Source organism: Adiantum capillus-veneris, chromosome 15 (assembly GCF_014529385.1).
Source record: "Adiantum capillus-veneris isolate H3 chromosome 15, ASM1452938v2, whole genome shotgun sequence".
Taxonomy (NCBI): Eukaryota; Viridiplantae; Streptophyta; class Polypodiopsida; order Polypodiales; family Pteridaceae; genus Adiantum; species Adiantum capillus-veneris.
This window is the reverse complement of record NC_140945.1, coordinates 157,720,014-157,726,985: the sequence shown is the minus strand read 5'-3', so window position 1 is coordinate 157,726,985 and position 6,972 is coordinate 157,720,014. Positions and strand designations below refer to the sequence as shown.

Sequence of the window (6,972 nt, the reverse complement as noted above, 5' to 3'; positions counted from 1 at the left end):
TTTTACAACAGGAGAAAATATTTCATTGAAGTCAATACCTTTCTTTTGAGAAAACCCTTTTACCACAAGCCTAGACATGTACCTTTTCTTCCCACCTTCTTCTTCCTTCAGCTTGTACACCCATTTGTTTTGAAGTGCCCGCTTACCTTTAGGCAACTCAACCAACTCCCATGTTTGGTTGCGATGTAGTGAGTCCATCTCCACTTGCATGCTCTTCGTCCATTCTTCTTTGGATTCATGTTGCATAGCTTCTTTGTATGATTCCGGCTCTCTAGAATCTGAGATCAAGAGATGGTTGAAGGAAGGAACAAACCTTTCTGGAGGTCTACTTGCTCTTGTAGATCTTCGGGGAATATGTTGAGGCTCCTCATTTGGTTGACGTTGTTGCACATTGTCACCGTTTGCAGTCCTTGAGTCTTCACCGTCCTCAAGCTCCATGTACTCCACCTGTTTCTTTTGTTTGTTTTCTTTCCAAGTAATCTTTGTACATATTTTGTTCGTTAAAAATTACATCCCTACTCCTTAAGATTTTACCATCTTCAGGATTCCATAGGCGATACCCAAAGTATCCTTCTCCATAGCAAATGAAGAAACACTTTTTGGACTTTGCATCTAGCTTTGATCTTAGGCTTCTATCTATGTGCATGAAAGCCTCACACCCAAACACTTTGAGAAATGCATAATTCACCGGTTTACCTGTCTATGCCTCTTCTGGAACTCCTCCATCCAATTTCGTTGAGGGTGACCGATTGATTAAGTACAAAGACGTACTTACAGCTTCCGCCCAAAGCTCAAGCAGTAGGCCTGCATGTAGCCGCATGCTTTGTGCTCGTTCCATGATTGTCCTGTTCATCCTTTCCGAAATCCCATTTTGTTGAGGTGTCCTTGGGGTTGTCCTTTGCCTCCGAATGCCATTGCTAGCACAAAAGCTTTCAAAAGCTTGGCTGCAATATTCGCCTCCATTGTCGGATTTGAGGCATTTAACCTTGGTACCTGTTTCATTCTCCACAAAGGCTTTCCACCTTTGAAATATGGAAAATACATCGGATTTATTCTTCATGACATAAACCCATGTTTTTCTAGTCGCATCGTCTATGAATGTTACATAGTATAATGAGCCACCAAGTGATGGTGTACTTGCAGGACCCCAAACATCAGAATGAACCAACTCAAGTTTTTTATTTTTTCTTTCATTTCCTGATTTTTGAAATTTTACCCTCTTTTGTTTACCATAAACACAATCTTCACAGAACTCTAAGTCCACTTCTTTCAAACCTGGTAGAAGCTTCTTTGTTTGAAGGATTTGCATTCCTTTGGCACTCATATGCCCAAGTCGATAGTGCCACACTGCACTATCAACTTCTGTAGTTGCTGCACAAGTTGAAGGTTGCGTGCTAACAGTACACAAGTAAAGTGTACCGACCTTTTCTCCCTTGGCAATCACCAAAGATCCCTTTGAGATCTTCCACCGTTTATTTCCGAATGCAATGTTGTGACCTTCATCGTCCAATTGTCCTGTAGAGATTAAATTTTTTCGAAGAGAAGGAACATGCCTAACATCTTTAAGCTTCCATTCATTTCCGTTAGCAGTTTTGACAAAAACTGTACCTTTGCCGACAATCTCACAAGCTTCATCATCTCCCAAGTATACATACCCAAAATTACCTTTGGTGTAGTCTTGGAAATGTTGCTTGTGTGGTGTCGCATGGAATGAAGCCCCGGAATCTACTATCCAGGAATTAGATACATTGTCTAATGAGAGAATTAGAGCATCTTGCTCTACTTTACCTGCCACATTGGCCTCCGATGTTGGCTTGTTGTCTTGAGACTCTGTCTCCTTCTTCTTCTTGGACCAGCAATCCTTCTTGACGTGGCCCTTCTTGCCGCAGTTCCAACATTCAAGAACTGACTTTGTGCGTGACTTGCTCCGTCTTGAGCGATCACGACCCTTTTGGCTTTTGAACCTCTCCTTAGGCCTTCCTCTTGTTTCCACTGACAATGCAGCACTTGATGATTCTCCTGTGCTTCTCCTTCGTATTTCCTCGCTTAGGAGAACACCCACAAAATCATCAAACTTAAGAGTATGTATACCAGAGATAGAATTACTTACAGCCATCACAAGGCTGTCCCAACTATCCGGTAGAGATGATAATATAAGAAGAGCTCGCACTTCGTCATCGAAATTGATTTTCATCGATCGAAGTTGACTTATGTTTGTGTTAAAGTCATTTAGGTGTTCTGCAACTGAACCATTCTCTGCCATCTTTAGATTGAACAAGCGCTTCATAAGAAATACCTTATTGGATGCCGATGGTTTCTCGTAGAAGTCGTCAAGTGACTTCATCAAGTCCTCCGTGGTCTTCATCTCCGAAACATTGAAGGCCACCATTGACGCCAAGCTTAACCGGATTGTTCCCAGGGCCTTTCGATCAAGGACAATCCATGCTTCATCTGCCATCGTTGCGGGCTTCTTTGCAAGACCGCCTAGTGGCAAATAGAGGTCCTTCTGGTAGAGATAATCTTCAATCTGCATCTTCCAATGTTGGTAGTTTTTGTCGTTGAACTTCTCAATCTTGAGCTTCCCTTCCTCCGCCATAACTCCCACTCAATTCAAGGAATCCTTTCCTTAAGATAATTTAGCTACGAGCAAACCTTGCTCTGATACCAGTTGTTAGGAAATAAGACGTAGCTAAATAGATAATTGAGTAGATTACTTAATGGAGAGAGACAGATTTACATACACGAGATTATAGAGTAGAGAGAGAGAGAGAGAGTACACACGATATACGTGGTTCACCCAATGTGGGCTACGTCCACGGGAAAGCAGCCACTCAATGGATTTAGTACTTCAAAACAAGAAGTAGTTTACAAAGGGATTATACCCTTAATGGAGCTCCCGCCTTGCTTCACTCTCACCACCTCACACTCACCTTGTTGCATCAACTTCACACTATGAAATGTGTGTAGAAATGGCCTCCTTTTATAAGCCAAAAGGGTTGCCCTCTCTTATGAGAGACAGCCATGTGTAGCCGCCCTTGTGCGAATAAGTCCAAATCGGACCCTCCAATCCGCCCATGTGTGGCCGGCCTTGAGAAGACAAGTCCGCTTTTGAATTCGGCCACCGGCCATCGGCCATTGACTACCGGCCACCGGCCAACCGACCGGTTGTTTTCCGACCACTTTCCGGCCGCTGTCCGGCCATAATATCCCCGAGGCCTCTAAAGTTGCTCCTGATTCTTGTCCGTGAAAATTTTGGTTTCTGGTGAGTGATTTTTCTTCACGCACGATGGCTTCTCCTCATAATGGGGGCCTTACAAATGTGCGCTTTTACCACAAAAAATTACAAGGGTAAATCAGGCTCCATACTTAACAAGGCCTCTATCCTACCATCGAAAGTTGATAGGGCAAAAATTTGAATGAAGCATCGTCGGCGCCAAGGCCGTGCGATTCTTTGAGTTATCATGATTCACCGCATTACCGGGCAAGCCCGCATCGGCCTTTTATCTAATAAATGTGTCCCTTCCAGAAGTCGGGATTTTGGTGCACGTATTAGCTCTAGAATTACTACGGTTATCCGAGTAGCAAGGTATCATCAAAGAAACTATAACTGATTTAATGAGCCATTCGCAGTTTCACAGTACAAAAGAGTTTATACTTACACATGCATGGCTTAATCTTTGAGACCAGCATATGACTACTGGCAGGATCAACCAGGTAGCTATCCTCGGTCACACGAGCGGCCAATCACGGCCGCATGTTCGGGACATTCGCCGCTCCTCGGCGGTTTGGATGCGGGGACACCTCCGTCGGCACAATGGCACCGGGGTTAACCCTAGACCCGAGGGGGAGGGAGAAAGGGGGATCAACCGCGGGGGGCCACGTCAAGGTGGCACGCGACGGCACGGCTGAAACCAGCCCCAATGTAGGAGGGTCAGGCGCCGGTAGAGCGGGCCATTGTGCGGCGGTGCATGCCCGCCAACCCCCAGAGAGGGTCGCATCCGAGGCCATGGCAAAGTAGGCGCCGGCGCACAGAGTCCCCGTCCACCAAAATATACGACCCGCCAACGCCCGGCCGTCCAACACCGGGCAAAGCCACCGCACGGAAGCACGCCGTTCGACACGTACGCCCCGAGGCCGAATAAAATTATGGGGGGGACAGGGTCATGGGCACCCGACAACCGAAGGCCGGCTCGCCTTCCCGCGGACGCGGCTCCGCCTCTCGGCACCGGGCCGGTGGCGCCGCGGTGCTTCCAACGCCGTCCGCGTCGTCTTGCATGCAACATCCCGGGGTCGGGCCGGGGCGAGTGACGGTGGACATTGCTGAAGCAACGTCGCCGGCTCGCACCAAGCACCTCCCCGTCGAGGGAAAACGCACCGCACCAGCCGGGAACAAAGCCCGTCGGAAAGCCCTCGAAAAGCAAAAAATGGCTCGAAGGTTACAAAGTGTCAAATTCGACATACGAGGTCAAACTGACTCCAAATGAGCCAGAATTGGACAGGTTGCTTCACGACTATGTTACGGACAAGTCCAAATCCTCAAAGTTGACTGACCAACCCAACAGACAAAGTAGTCACAAAAAACGTGGATTTCAGAGTCCACAGAGCACAAAGTGATGCCGGCATGACGAAACTTGACCAAATTCAATTTAGGACTTGTATTAGGTGTATGAAACATGTCTAAGTCAATATTTGTAGGTTTTGCAAAGTTTTTGTCATTGTTGTAAATAATCGCAATTATTTACTTTTGCATTAGTTTTGCTTGGAAATTGTCAAATCACCTCACCTATCATGTGTACACACCTATTACATGCCAAAAATCAAGTATGAGCCAAAATGGCCACCCATTACTTGTAAAATTGCCACAACACGCAAAGAAGTCTTTGCAAGCCAAAATTTCGGTTATGGACCACATTTCTTGATCCGAATCACTTCATATCTCATACCCAAGGTCCATACAATGCCTAGAACCAATTTGTACCAAGAAATATCAATTTTGGAAGAAAAGTTAATAATCGTGATTATTTACTTTCTGGTCAAAATTGGGAAATTTAGATATTTTTTCATCATACATCCAAAGTACATGATGTGTTAAGCCCACTAGCCAATTTTGAATCAATTTGGAGTTCAAAATTTCAAATTTACTTTATATATACTATTTCAGAGACATAAAGCCAAAATTTGGAACCATTTTCACCCTTTTCATCCAAATGAGTCCATATTTCACTCAGAGCATGTATATGGTATATACTTCAAGCCTATAAAGCCAAGTTTGCAAAAAGTTTAAAAAAATTCTCAGCTGTAAATAATCGCGATCATTTACTTTGGTTGCAAATTTTTGTTTTGACCATACAGTTTTGTTCCTTGCATGTTTTTTTATACATCTTTACTTGTTCAAAAATTGATTTGAAGTAAATTGGACCATTTTGTCAGCATTCGAGCCCAAAGGACATTTCAGAGATAATTCCGACAAATCTGCTAACTTTGCACTCTATTCATTGAGCAGAAGCCATGCAAGCAGCAAAGAGGGCCAAGAAGAAGCTAAACCAAAAAGAGAAACTACAAGAACTACTCGCATATCAACTAAACCTCGAGTCAGTCAAAGAGGCAAAGGCATCCTAGCTTTCTAGAGAACAGCTGGAAGAGCACCACACTACGATCTTCGCTGGCAGGTTCAAGAGTTAAGAGGGGCATCGGGTGGAGTTGCAACTCCTGCCCAAAGAAGTCTATGATGTGCTGCCAAGACAGAGACAAAAGAGGCTAACCGTAGGTTCGGGCTCAGGCATTTCTACGAACAAGAGCTTTGCGGAGTGGACTTTTAGAAAGTTTACGAGCTTCTATCCACCATCAAAGAAGACGGAACCGCACAGAGATCAGACACCCAAGGGAACAAGGTCAAAGTAGTGATCACAAAAGAGATAGGGGCACAGGCACTCAGACTGCCCACTGAAGGAATGACTATGCAGGCAAGAGACAAGAAAACCGCAGGCACATTTACCAAAGAGACAACCGCGGCTACATTTCCCGATCTTATCCACAAACAGGTGGAAGAGCCAGCCGGTTTGTACCACCAGCACTTTCATTTTCTGGAAAAAACGCCACCAACGTACACTACACCAAATCACGCTATGGCGACCACATTCACTCAGGTTCTCAAGTCGACAACAAGACAGCCCATGGATCACGCACAGTATGTCTTGACAACCTTGAAGGACACCAAGAAGGAAGGAAAAATCACGTACTTAGGTGCGCCAGAGGTCTTGACGCGAATAGCATATCATGCCATCAGAATGGCCGACAACCTGTCACCTGTCCTTGATCAGAATACATGGATATTGGCAGCACAACGCTGTCCACGAGCTACAAGGTCAGGTAAAAGCTCATGTAAAATCTGATGATGAATCAGCTGATAGCTCACCGGAACGGCACAACAGTGAGAGCTCTGACAACGAATAAAAGAGAGCTCAGAGAGAAGAGATGAAAAGGAAAGTTGTGGCCTCACACCAAGAAGAGCCAGCTCAAAAACAAGCGCTCTTCGAAAGAGAGAAACGGGCATACCAGCACAGTAGGCAAGCACAAGGGAAGGACCCAGAAAAATGGGTACCTATAGGACTTGAAGGCCCTCGAACAAAGCATCATACAAGAAAAGAGGCGGATGATCCAACGGAGCATTTAGAAAGAATGTACCAAGAGGCTGAATCTCTAAAGCTAAAGGAGGCAGAAGACCAAAGGCAAGCTGAGGAAATGGCTAGCCAAGAGCAAAGTCATGGATCTCCCAGACCCACCTCACCGCCTACAAAACAACAAGACCATCCCATGCCTAGCCCGCCACCATCATCTGCAAGCAAAGACACCAATGAAGAAGCAGATCCTGAGAAAGAGAAAGATTCTGAGTCCACCCAACAAACAGAATCTACACAAGAGGCTGACCACTCCGACAAACAAAAAGAAAAAGAAGCAGATGTAGAAAAAGCA

General features: G+C 45.3%; 1 pseudogene; it reads left to right on the top strand.

Annotated features, from left to right (window-relative positions):
* Window positions 1-3,434: 3,434 nt before the first annotated feature.
* On the top strand, window positions 3,435-6,453 carry LOC147441738 (uncharacterized; annotated as a pseudogene).
* Window positions 6,454-6,972: the final 519 nt, after the last annotated feature.